Source organism: Eptatretus burgeri, chromosome 1, assembly GCF_056783735.1.
Source record: "Eptatretus burgeri isolate ZD-2024b chromosome 1, Ebu_testis_v1, whole genome shotgun sequence".
In the NCBI taxonomy this organism is placed as follows: Eukaryota; Metazoa; Chordata; class Myxini; order Myxiniformes; family Myxinidae; genus Eptatretus; species Eptatretus burgeri.
In genome coordinates, this window is record NC_140961.1 from 84,303,590 (window position 1) to 84,318,219 (window position 14,630).

Sequence of the window (14,630 nt, forward strand, 5' to 3'; positions counted from 1 at the left end):
TCTCGACGGATCTAAATTGTTTGGAATTTGTGCAGACTCTATTTCATGAGGATTATTATATTAAATAAGCAATGTTTTATGCGTCCAGGGCCGAATTTAAGAAATTTTAAAACGGCCAATACTTTCTGGTGGTACCGTTGTTCGACCACACACAGCTCGAGTTAATAGAGGTAAGCTTAACCAGGCAAACGCCGGTTCATGACGTTTCAACCTCAATGCGTAATCTCCTCTCAATCTTCTGCTCTCCCTTTAACCCGAGCTTGCTAAGTGCCGGGACGCTTCTCCGAGCAAAGCTAATCCCACGGTTGATCGCCTAGAAATCTATTCCTCTCCATTTTACTTTGTAGCACCTTCTTGTGACTCACTTGTTGGAAAGAGGAGGAAGAAACAAAGGCACAAAGGTTCTTCGATCGGCAGCAGATTCGTGTGTCCCACTTCAGAAAAATAAAGGACTTCACCCTCCCACCTCTTTCCCTGTCTTGGCTTGGGGAAAGGATAATTAGCATTGGCATGCTTGCTCGCACAGATAAGGCGTCAAAAGGCAGACGTCTTTTCTGTTAATTAAGGGCAACACCATTGTGTACAAGGTTGCTCCCGTGCCGGGCGTCGAGATGGTTTGAGATGGAAAATGCGTCGACAGCTGACACGAGGCCTTTGGTGTGGGATTAGCTCGGCGGCGGAATGAGAAACGGTGGCCCATGATGCGCCCGGGCTTGGGTTGGAACAAAACCATGATCGCTTAATAAATCAGTCGGTGTGTAATTTGCTGCCTCGGACCTGAAAATACGGCCACCTGCTCCGAGCGAGAGACCATGTACATCTGCCTTGCGTTGCTGCCGGAGGCATGAAACCGGCTCAAAAATGGTCTTTAGCAATGAATACCTGGAGGGGAATTTGATCTCAGAGCATCATGGTGTTTCGGTTGATGTTGTATTATTACTGGGGCATTTTCTCCCGTTTCACTGTTTAAAAAATTTTGAGTTTGATCATATCAGCTTGGCTTTTTAGCATTCCCATCTCATCCCGTGGCCGATGGTGCTCGAGATCCCAGGTTAAAATCGATGTCCCATTTTGCTTTGTCCATTGTTCACTCGTGTACTTACAAGCCCGATGAAAGTGCAATCATCTTCCTTTTATGTGAAATATGAAGGATGTTCAAAATGTTAAACAACAATTATATTTACAATCGTCCAACATTTTTTTATTCTTTTTTATTACAGTGTACAAGTATCCATATCTAATTCATTGTAAATACTTGGCGAATTTTTTTTTTCGCAAACTATGTTGGTTTGTTGGGTTTGGTTGTCCGTTTGTTTGTTTCACACGATTTTTGGCCACACTTTTCAAGCGATCGTTCTGAAAGTTTTTGTGTGCATAGGTGACCGGCCAAGGACAACACCGCTGAATTTGGGTGAAGATCAGAATGCGGATCTAAGAATTTTTTTCACTTTTCTTCACCGTTGAGAGAAGGGGCCAAAAACGATATATAGCACGATATCTCAAAACGTTACGGAAGGATTCACACGAAACTTGGTGATCAGATTGGAAGTGCCACTAGGAAGAAATAATTCAATTTTGGTGAAGATCCGAATCAAGATCTGGATACGAGAATTATTTATTTTTCACTGATTCTTCACCATTGAGAGATGGGACAAAAAATGATATAGCATGATCTCTCAAAAGTTTGAGATGGATTCGGATGAAACTTGGTGGACAGATTGGGAGTGCCACAAGGAAGAAGTAATTCAATTTTAGTGAAGATTCGAATCAAGATCTGGATACGAGAATTATTTATTTTTAACTGATTCTTCACCATTGAGTGATGGGACTAAAAACGATATAGCATGATCTCTCTAAACGTTGTGGATGTATTCAGATGAAACATGCTGGACAGATTGGGAGTGCCACTAGGAAGAACTGATTCAATTTTTAGTGAAGATCCGAATCAAGATCTGGATAGGAGAATTATTTATTTTTAACTGATTCTTCACCATTGAGAGATGGGACTAAAAATGATATAGCATGATCTCTCAAAAAGTTGTGGATGGATTCGGATGAATCTTGGTGGACAGATTGGGAGTGCCACTATGTAGAACTGCTTCAATTTTGGTGAAGATCCAAATCAAGATCTGGATACGATAATTATTTATTTTTAACTGATTCTTCACCATTGAGAGATGGGACTAAAAATGATATAGCATGATCTCTCAAAAAGTTGTGGATGGATTCGGATGAATCTTGGTGGACAGATTGGGAGTGCCACTAGGAAGAACTGCTTCGATTTTACTGAAGATCCGAATCAAGATCTGGATACGATAATTATTTATTTTTAACTGATTCTTCACCATTGAGAGATGGGACTAAAAATGATATAGCATGATCTCTCAAAAAGTTGTGGATGGATTCGGATGAAACTTGGTGGACTGGTTCGGAGCATTCAGCATGGCAGAGGTATGTTCTCTACCAAATGCCATCCCGTTTTGCCAAGTTGTCACACTATGTTTTTCATTTGTATGTTTGTCTGTTTCACATAGGTTTAGGAAGATAGTGTATACAGATGATGCCTGAAGCACAAAGGAAATCCCACCTGAAATTTTGACGATGGTAAGTATCTTTTTCTCTTTAGCTTTTTCGCACTCTTTCAAGAGAAATGTGAATGTGAATTGTTCAGAAATTAAAGTTTTGTAGTCAAAAGGAGTTATTGGAGGAAATCACTGTCAGTCTTTATACCGTGGTGAGTTTCTGTATTGAATGTGAATTGTCCCTCTTGTTGGAGAGAAACACGATCACAGGAATTTAAAGAAAACAACACACAGATCAAAAGAGATTGACGAGCAATGGCTTGCATTCAGGAGAACAGGCTTTCCTCAATCTCGTGACATCGGTGATTTAACTGATCAATGCGACCACTGTCAGGTCAGGTCAGGTATGGGAGCATGTGCCAGAACAGCGCGTCGCTGCGTCCACTTTCCGCCGGTACTCCAGGGGCCTCCGTCTGGCCATCCCCCAGGCAGATGCCAGGCCCATCCCCATCTCCTTGAGATGATGGTCAACCTGCTGCAACCATGAGGCACGTGGTCGGCCCACTGGCCTCCTCCACTCATGAGACTCCCTCGCTGAGAGAATCTGGTGAGCAGGATCAGCGTCAGGAAAACGAGCCACATGTCCATACAGCCGCAGCCGACGCTCACGGACTATGCAGGTAACAAATCTCATCCGAGTCTCTCTCAGCAACCGCTCGTTGGACACAAAATCCGACCAGCGATAGCCAAGGATTCTCCGAAGAGACCTGGTACCAAAGTAATTAAGTCTCCGTCTCAGATCCTTGGTCAAAGTCCAAGTCTCGCACCCATAGAGCAAGACTGGAAGTACCAAGGACCTGAAGACTCGGACTTTCGTCCTCCCGCACAGGTACCGGCAGCGCCACACCCCATGATCCAGTGAATCCATGACTCCCCAGGCCCGACCCAGACGTCTATTGACCTCCGGCTCACAACCTGTGGAGACATGAATATCACTGCCAAGGTAAGTGAATCTATCCACGACCTCAACATCCTCACCACAAACAGACACAGACAGGACAGCAGCATCCAAGATGTCACCGAAAGCCTGGATCTTTGTTTTGACCCAAGAAATCCGTAATCCCAACGGCTCCGACTCCTCATTCAGCACCTCGAGGGCCCCCAAGAGGATGTCTAAAGTCTCCGCAAAGATGACTGCATCATCTGCAAAATCAAGGTCCGAGATCTTGACATTGCCAAACGATGCACCGCAACTTGATCTCTCCGACATCCTCCCAAAAATCCAGTCCATACAAGTGCTGAAAAGTGTGGGGGCAAGTACACATCCCTGACGAACTCCAGTAACAACTGGAAATAAGTCAGAGGCGGTACCACCACACTTCACAGCACTCTCAGTACCAGAGTAGAGTTCAGACATCAGATCGATCAGTTTCGGTGGCACCCCACGAAGACCAAGAATCCTCCAGAGGACATCCCGATTCACTGAATCGAACGCTTTACAGAGATCAACATAGGCTGCAAGCAGCCCCTGCCGAAACTCTCATCTGCGTTCAGTGAGGACACGAAGAGCAAGGATACGGTCAATCGTTGACCTCTTTGGTGTAAAGCCTGACTGCTCTGGACGCTGGTGCTCAAGCAGATGGTGGCGAACCCTATCAAGAATTATCCGAGCAAAGACCTTGCCCGGCACTGAGAGCAGCGTCACCCCTCGGTAGTTGTTGCAGTCTTGGCGATCACCCTTCCTTTCCAGAGAGGGACAACAAGGCCCCTCTTCCAGTCAGTTGGGATGATGCCTGTGTTCCAGGCAGAGCACAAAACTGCATGCAACGACGCGAGTGCAGCATTTCCACCAGCCTTGAGAAGTTCAGCATGGATGCCACAGATCCCTGGAGCTTTGCCCCGTTTCAACTGGTTCACCGCAGCCCGTGTTTCCACAAGCGATGGTGGACCACAGTTGATTCGAGGGTCAGCAACAGGGATTGTAACACCCTTGACGTCCAACTCGACAGCTGGGGGATCAGCCTGGTACAACCGCTCAAAGTAACCGGCCCAGCGGGCCTTCACTTCAGACTCCTCTGTCAAGAGCCTACCACTCTCTGCTCGAACTGCAGTGCTCCGAGGGATGGGCTTGGATGAACGTAATGCGCGAATTCCCCTGTAAGCGGGACGAGAATCACCTGTCCACAGGTGATGCTCTACCCCTCACAGATTCCTCGCACATAGGCCTCCCTGTCCACCCTCAGTGCACGTACAGTTTTACGCCTCAGCTCCCTGAACAGCTCAGCTCTGCCATTCAGCCTGGCCCTGCGACTCTGGTCAATGGTATCCAGTGTCCCTTGAGAGACAAAATTCTTCTTTGCCCTGCGGTGAACTCCAAGGCATCCACCGGCAACATCAAGGACGGTGGTCTTGAAGGTGCTCCACAACTCTTCAGGACCCCCAAAGCACCCAGACCCCCAAGTGTCCACTCAGCCTGTTCGCAAACTCCTCAGCTACTCTCTCATCCCTGAGCTTGGCAACATCCAGCCTAGGCTGGGATGGTACCATTCTCCAGGATTTAAGGTGCAGCTTTAGAGTTGCTACAACAAGCCTGTGGTCAGTATTGAGGAACTGAGCACTCCGGTAGACCCTGCAGTTCTGGATCATCCTCCAACGACCGTCAATGAGGACATGGTCAATCTCCTTTGCCACACCGCCAGCGTTGGAATACCAAGTCCAGCGATGAGCTTGCGGGCGCTGAAACCATGAACCAGCCACCCTAAGTCCATGACTTCTTGCAAAGTCAAGGAACTTAGTGCTATTCTGGTTCATAGTTCCTGACCCATGGGGACCAACACACACCTCATAACCATCCCTATCAGTTCCAGTCGATGCATTGAAATCCCCCAAGACTAGAAGTGTATCTCGTCTGGGGCACTGATCAACCACAGACTCGAGTGTGGCGTAGAATGCATCCTTCACGGTAAGATCACTCGCCTCAGTCGGAGCATAAATAGAGACCAGGGAAATGACACCTAAGGAGTGACGAATCCTTAATCTCATAATACGCTCGTTGACCGGTGTTACCTCAATTATCATTGGGGTCAGCTTATTGGACACAGCTACAGCAACTCCTTGGGTATGGTAACCATCAGAGCGACCAGACCAATAGTAGGTGTAACCACCCACCATTATCTCGCCGCAATCCGGTCTCCGAACCTCAGAGAGAGCTGCAATCCCGATGTCCAAACGCTTGAGCTCAGATGATAACAGAGACAGGTGATCATCCTCTCTTAGGGATAGGACATTCCAGGCACCCACCCGAAGGGACCGCCTCAGGTTAACCCAAGGAGACCGCCGTCTGGTGGACGACACCTCAGCACCACTCCGACACACTCTCCCGCAATCTGACCCAGGGATGTTACCCCGTGGTTTCCCTCCTATCAAAGATTGGGGGTCCCGAAGGCTTTGCCCCAATCCCATCATCCGGTGAGCTGCCCTGCGAAGGGAAGCTGCACAGGAGGTACTCCCACGGAGTGGGTTTTCAGATTTTTTTGCGTTTTTGCGTTTTGCGGAATGAAGCGTTTTACGGTGGCTGGAGTGCAAATCCTGCCACCAACCTCCTAATAAGAAGTAACCCAACTGCAGGAGGACGTCCGCAGACACAGTTGGGCACTAGATATGGATGGCCGTTGGCTCACAAGGAGCTCCTCCGCCCTTTGAGTTTTCGATTTGGAGTTTTCGATTTCAATGATGAAATGTCAAAATGAAGTTCCAGTGAATCCTCGAGAAGCATATGGTTCAAAGAGGATAATTAACGAGTCCAGCATGTGTTGTCAGAAGGGCAAAGTGAGACTGCCTGGCACACGCTACCTTGACTTTCTACGGTAATTACTTTGAACAGGCACTGACAACAGATCTCGACACTGACTGTGAAAACATCCGTCAGTGAAATAGTTTCCTTGGCATTTGTATCATTCGGAGCAAATATCAAACTACCTCCAGGTAATTAAGTATTTATCATGGAATTGGTCCTCTGTACCCAGAATGTGGCCATGCATCCACTTACGGACGGCTATACATGATAGATACCGTTAAAGGCATTACTGTCAAATTGAGCCATCCTGAATATCAATCACTCGACAAGGCTCTTCTAAAGCAGAAAGTGACAATACTTATACATTAATTGGAGGAATGTGTGTGTGTGTGTGCGCGTGTGTGCATATAAATAAACAATTTACAAATGTTTTTATATTCTTTGAATAAATATGTCTTCCAGTGCTAGATTGGTTTGAGGGTGGGATCTCTGTAGACCATCCATTCTTTAATAATTACATCTTGATAATTTTATGTTCAATTTTTATGAACTCGCATATTGAAAGTCATGCTGACCATTGTGAAGGTTGTGTTTGAGGTCAATGATACATGCACCAATTAATTTATCTTGCAAAATAGATATTATTTCATGTGTCACACATAGGGTTTCGTTTTTGATAGTTATTGCCAGACTTGTGATTAGGGTGTTCCACTTTTGCAAAAGTAGTTGCTGGAATGAAGCACTATGTGCCTATCGATTCCACTAGTGAAGTTAGGTTATCGACCAAAGTTTGAAAATTTTCCCGCCTTTTTTGACCACGGGCCGGCATTTTGAAATTTCAGGAAAAATCCATATTTTTGGAAATAATATTGATTTTTTGAATATTTTTTGAAATATATTTCTCTGTGTTTAGATGGCCGAATGCACTTCAGTAGGCACCCGTAAGTAAGTACCCATAAATATTATTCACTTCAGATCGTAAGTACCCGTAAATATTATTCACAACTTGTCCCAACATTTTGAGAAGGGGTTGCCATTTTGGAATTTCACTGAAAATCCCATATTTTGACAATTATTACACGGCACATTGTTAGGCATTTACAGAATATGAGTGGTAGCGTTTTCATAAAGACATTATTAATGACAAATGAGAGCATGATCAATCAATTATGAGAACAAACAAATATGTTTTAAGTGACATGGTTTTCATATATGACAACATAACAATCTAGCAAACAAGCAACACACAGATATCTTATAGAGAACATAGCGTTTGTTTTGTATAGTCTGGGTAAAGCTTGCTGTACTCTTCCATGCACTGTAGCAATGCTTGACGTTGTTTCTCATCATTGCACATATGAATAAAGTCAGACACTAGCTTAATTCCTCTTTCAGCTAGATCATTTACGACACGCAAAGAATTTGCACTTTCGCAAAATTTCCTGCAACTCGCGAACTTGTCCCACATAACCACAGGAGCCTTGACCATTGGTCAGTCAAGGTTTATCTGCAAGTACACAAAGAATAAAAAATATATATTTCATTAGATATACACAAAATATATGATTTTCAATGAATTTGTGCCTACTGAAGTGCATTCGGCCATCTAAACACAGAGAAATATATTTTTTTAAATACTCAAAAATCAATATTATTTCCAAAAATATGGATTTTTCCTGAAATTTCAAAATGCCGGCCCGCGGTCAAAAAAGGCGGGAAAGTTTTCAAACTTTGGTCGATCACCTAACTTCACTAGTGGAATCGATAGGCATATAGTGCTTCATTCCAGCAACTACTTTTGCAAAAGTGGAACACCCTACTGGGGATTACAGGGGGAAGAGGGGTGGGGGAGCAGTGCAGGGGGGATGAGAATTGGCACACATAACTAACTCTACTCCTCAGGTGTCATACTTGTAGAAAATCCCTAAATATTATTTTTCACAGTGTGTCAGACACTTCAGGTTTTGACCACACCATTAGTAAAATATAGCACACTAAGAAGTAAAAGAAAAAAATTCATTATTAAACCCTGATGCTTCGAGAACCAGATAGTTCTCCTCCTCAGAGGTGTTAAGAGTGGTGTGGTGGTGACACCGCGTTAAGCTCCGTTCCAAGTCCTCACCAATCACAGGGCTCCCTGCATTCAAATAATTCTGTCGCTTTTGTTGGTGTTGCAATTAATTGCATAGCTTTTTAAAATTTTTATTTTATTTTTTAGCTCACCTGGAACAAAAAAAAATTATCATATCACTCAGTCAGTCAGTCAGTCAGTCAGTTAGTCAGGCTGTATGTAAACACAACTTCTTCTCCGAAACTACACACACAATTTAGATGAAACTTGACCACAACCTTCATCACCCGTGATGGGCTAAAGTTTGTTCACGGCATGAAAAAAAACCATCAGGGTCTAAGTGTTTTACTGGAGGTTTGAACCCCTCCTCCCAAACATGGGTATTTGCTTTCTTCCTTGAAGCTCCACATGATTTGAATGAAACTTCACCAGAACCTTCATCACCTGTGATACTAAAACTAAGTCCTATTTTATTTACCAAACTTTGGGGAACTTCTGAGAATCAAGGCCTCCTGATGCCTTGCAAATCCCATCAAAAAAGTGCATATTAAGTTGGGTGATGAGCTGTGCTCAGTTTGCGCCAAATGTAGTGCTTTGCATTCAGGCCAGAGTTCAATTTTCATCTTGTAAGACGACAGAATCTTTTTGCAAAAGTCTTTCACGTGCCTTTTTCTCAGGAGTGGCTTCTGTCTGGCCACTCTCCCATAAAGCCTAGATTTGTGAAGTGCTGCCTGAGATTGTTGTCCTTACGGCAGGTTCTCCCATCTCAGCAAAGAAACTCTGTAGTTCTGTCAGAGTGGTTATTTGGTTCTTGGTTACCTCCCTGACCAAAATCCTCCCTGGCCAGTTTCTCAGTTTGGTCGGAAGGCCAGCTCAAGGAAGAGTCTGGGTAGTTCCATATTCTTTCCATTCCCTCATGATGGAGCTCACTGTGCTCTTGGGAACTTTCAACACTCTAGAAATTGTTTTATACACTTCCCCAGATCTATGCCTCCTCACAATTCGATCTCGGAGTTCTACGGACAGTTCCTTGGACTTCATGAGAGAGTTTCTGTTCTGACATGCACTGCCAACTGTGGGACCTTATATAGAAAGGTGTGTTTCTTTCCAAATCATGTCCAATTAATTGACTTGGCCACACGTGGATTCCAATCTAGTTGTCGAGACATCTCAAGGATGAGGGAAGGAAATTGGATGCACCTGAGCTCAATTTGGAGTGTCAAAGCATAGGGGTTGAATACTTATTGACAAACGAATTTCAGCTTTTCATTTTAAATTAATTTGTAAAAATTTCTAAAAACATGTTTTCACTTTGTCATTATGGGGTATTTTGTGTAAATCGGAGACAAAAAATATATATTCAATCCATTTTAAATTCAGGCTGTTGCACAACAAACTGTGACCAAAGTCAGTCGAGGGGTGTGAACACTTCGTTTAGTGAATACTTTGATTCAAAATCAGACTTTTCCCCCTTTATTTACACATCTTAACCCACAACTTCCAGGGGAAAAACCAATTCTACAAATTTCAGAAAATTAATTTAAAATGAAAAGTAGAATTTCTTGGTTGGATAAGTGTCCACTCCCCTAAGTAAATACTTGGTGGGAGCACCTTTGACAGCAATTAAAGCTATGAGTCTGTTGGGATAGGTCTCTACCGACTTTGCCCACCTTGATTGGTCAATGTTTGCCCATTCTTCTGCACAAAACTGTTGAAGCTCAGTCAAGTTGCGTTGGGAGCATTGAATGGACAGTCATCTTCAAGTCATGCCACAGATTTATGATTGGATTTAGGTCGAGGCTATGACTGGACCACTCAAGGACATTTATCTTTTTGTTCGTTAGCCACTCCAGTGTAGCTTTCGCTGTCTGCTTCAGGTCGTTGTCATGCTGAAAGGTGAACTTCTGTCCCAATTTCTGCTTTCTTGTGGAGGGCAGCAGGTTTTCTGCCAGGATTTTTCTGTGTTTTGCTCCATCAATTTTCCCTTCTATCCTGACAAGTGCCCCAGTCCCTGCTGATGAGAAACATCCCCATAACATGATGCTGCCACCACCATGCTTCGCAGTAGGGATGGTGTTCATTGGGTGATGTGCTGTGTTGGGTTTAAACCAAACATGACATTTTGCATTTAGGCCAAAAAGTTCCATCTTGGTTTCGGCAGACCACCAAATTTTTTGCCACATGGCTTCAGAATTTCTGGAGTGGTTTTGTGCATACCTAAAACAGGACTCAAGGTGGGCTTTCTTGAGTAATGGCTTCCTTCTTGCCTCCCTACCATACAGGCCAGACTTGTGGAGTGCTTGAGTTGATGTTGTGACATGCGTACAGTGACCCGTCTTTGCCATGAAGGCCTGTAGCTCTTTCAAAGTTGCCATTTATCTCTTGGCGGCCTCTCTGATCAGTCTCCTTGCTTGGTCATCCCATTTGAAGGGATGGCCTAATCTAGGCAGGGTCTTGGTGGTACAATACATCCTCCACTTCTGAATGATTGCCTTGACTGTGATCCAAGAAATAGTCAAGGTCTTTGAAATATTTTTATACCCATCCCCTGATCTGTGCCTTTCCATAACTTTATCCTGGAGGTTTTTTGAAAGCTCCTTGGTGATCATGGTTGAGTCTTTGCTGTGAAATACACTACCCAGCAGAGGAAACCTACAGGAACAGCTGATTTTATTCTGAAATAATCAGAATCGCTACAATTTAACACAGATGGACGACAGTTAACTTGATGTGTGTTTTTTAAGGTGATTGGTTACACCTAAGCTAATTTACAGGGGGTTGGGGGGTGGGGTTGGAAACTTATCAAACTAAGACATTCTAGTTTTGTGTTTTCAATTAATTTTCTGAAATTTGTAGAATTTGTTTTTCACTTGGATATTAAGATGAGTGCCAGAAACGTTGTGGGTTCCGATGTGTAGATCATGATAGAAAAGTCTGATTTAATACAATTTAATTGCAGGCTATAAGGCAACAAAAGGTGTAAATTTTGAAAGGGGGTGTAGAATTTCTATCGGCGCTGTGTATGTACAAGTACCTCCTATGCAGATTTTTAAAATACAGAATTATTTACTGCCTTAACGAGTTCTCATATACTTTTGTGCAATACGAGCACAAACCTTCAATCACATATCGGCTTCATTCACAGAATTTCTAAATTTTACACGAATTTTTTTTTCAAAAAAAATCAGTTTTTAGGATAGGGAGAAAGAGAGAGAAAAAAAAAAAGAAATTTGCTCTGTAATTAAAAGGAGGGAATAAAAACAAGAATAACTGGAAAGCATCTCAAAATGTAAAGCCTGTCCGATTTGGACTCAAACTGAACTTGACGAAAACGACAGTTAAAAAAAATTGTTCATTGTATAATTTGTGTTTTCCAGAATCTCATAATATAGGTTTGTTGAAAATTTAATGACAAAAGCTCAAATGGTAAAAATGTAACGGCCTGGGCATACACACTGAATCTCAATGGTAAAAAAGGATTTCGATTAAAACCATTTACAGCTGATCCACAACTTAAAATATGACGTCATCCTTAGTACCCTCCATTGCCCATTGTGAGTAGAATGAGATGTGTCATGTTTCAAATTTTTCCGAAAAGTGGTTTCAGAGATAAAATTGTTTGTAATTTTTTTTTTTGTGTTTAATCCAAGATGGCTGCAACAGCACATGACCGAGGATGTCACAATTATCATTAGAATATTCTCCATGTGGGGGGGGGGGGTCACCCATACCCTGAACATTTTGGCAATTGGTCAAGTGGTTGCTGAGGGAAAAGTTGAAAAAGAGCAAAAAAAACACAAAGGCCAAAAAAGGGTCGAATAATATCAAAAATAATGAAAATTGATGATTTTAGGTGATGCTAACCTTTTACCTTTTAAATATAATTATTAATTTGGCTTCTCCATATTCTCATCGTGAAGTTTAGTTGAAAATTCGATGACAAAAGCTCAAATGTTCAAATGTTAAAAAAAAGATATATAGCCTGGACAGACACATGCAAGTGATTGCAAAACCCCATCTCCTGCTGAGCGGGGGAACAGGCTATCTCAAAAGCATCTGAAAATGCAAAGCCCGTCTGCTTTGAATTTGGATTTCTTCTTCTGTATGCTAAACGGTACCTTTGACCTTTTGACCAAATTCTTAATTTGTCTTCTTTATATTCTCATGATAAAGCTTTGTTGAAAAAAGTTACAGCTTACAAAAGTTCAAATGATCATTAAAATGTCAGGTCAATTGGATGAAAATTGACTTATGTGATGCTGACCTTTCACCTTTCGACCAAATTATTCATTTGTCTTCTCCATGGTCTCATTATAAAGCTTTGTTGAAAATTTCATGACAAAAGCTCAAGTGGTAAAAAAAAAAGTTGCGCCTGGACACACACACACACACACACACACACACACACACACACACACACACACACACACACACACACACACACACACACACACACACACACACACACACACACACACACACACACACACACACACACACACACACACACACACACACACACACTATACTGGTTGGTCTTGTCTGTTATTCTGTCTATCTGTTTGCATGTCATTCGCCTACAGGTCACAATTTTAAAACTATCTTCCTGAAACTTCAACACATGCTAGAGTTCGGAATAAGCAGAAGCTAATTGTTTTTTGAGGTCAAAAGGTCAACATACGCCAAATGTCAACAACTTTGTAAAATTTCTAAAATCCTCAATTTTCATCTGATGAGAAATTTGAAGATGATTTGCATATTTGTTCATTGAATTCAACCACCAATATTTTTTTTAGTTCAACATTGGCAAAAGGTCAACAACTTAAGTGAGATTTCTAAAATCCTCAATTTTCATCCAATTGACTTGAAATGTAAAGAGTATTTATATTTCAGGTTACTGAATTCAACAACCAATTATTTTTGAGATCAGCATAGGCCAAACGTCAACAATTTGGGGGTAATTTCTAAAATTGTCAATTTTCATCCGATTGACTTGAAATTTGAAGAGGATTTGCACATGCAGCCATTGAATTCAACCACCAATTATTCTTAAGGTCAAATTTGTTTTATGGATTTTGCAAGTATTGTGCTATGCATGACATCTTTCTTGTTTGTCTGTGAGTAGGATCCATCAAAAAAAGTTGTGGATGGATTTGGCCAAAATTTCGTGGAGACGTTGTGTGACAAGAATTAAGTGATTCGATTTTGGTAAAGATCTGGATCTGGGTATGATAATTTTTAAGTGATTCTTCACAATTGAGAGATGGGGCTAAAAATGATAAACATGATATAAAAAGATTGTGGACGAGTGATGATAAAACTTGGTGGATGAGTTGATAAGGTGACGAGAACAAGCCGATTCGATTTTGGGATGTAAAGATGCAGAGCTGGCCTCTCAGTGGCATACAAAACCTAAACTGTTCAACTTGGTGAAGATATGTGCACTACTGAGTGCCGTTCTAGTTGTGTTGGTTTCCTTTGATGTTCAAAATGATTCCTTATCAGTGTGGGTAAAAGAAAAGTGGGATTGTGCAAACAAGTATCACAATAATTTACATAAATAAACACATTGCAAGGCGAGCAAAAGGAATAACAAAGAAGCTACAAGAGGAAATCTGGCTTTTAAATAGATCGATAATGAGATGGTGAGATCAAATGGAATGGAAATGTGTGAAATGGACAAGGAGAGACAAGATATAAAGGGATGCTGTGTGAAGGAGGTGAAAAGGAATTTGAGGATAATACGTTGATTTTTTTGAGGATAATACATCAACTGAGATAATGCTCCTAAATAAAATTTGCTGCACAGCAGGGGTGACAATAGGTTCTGGCTGTCATGATGTCCAGCAAGGAGGTTCGTTTCGGGTACATAATCTCATTGATCTGATGTGGTTGGAGCACCAGCAATCATGGTGGCCTGAAGGAGTCGAGCTGCCTGCCTTGCCCTGCTGTGCCAAGTCATGCGTTTCATCCTTTCAAGACTCTTTCTTCATGAGTTTTCTCCTAATCTTTATCACAGAACCACCTCACCATTTTGATACGGGAGCTGCCTGTTCAAAGCTGCTGCTCGCATTGCCACAAGACTGTAATTGATTACATTCTCCGATTTATTCCCAAAATTTTCTCTTTCTTGTCATAATAATTGTCCTCAAGAATCTTTCTAAGCTTATTTTCTTTCTATCTGACATCTTTACAACGTATAAAATTTCAAGGAATGCACTAATTAACATGAGTTGATATG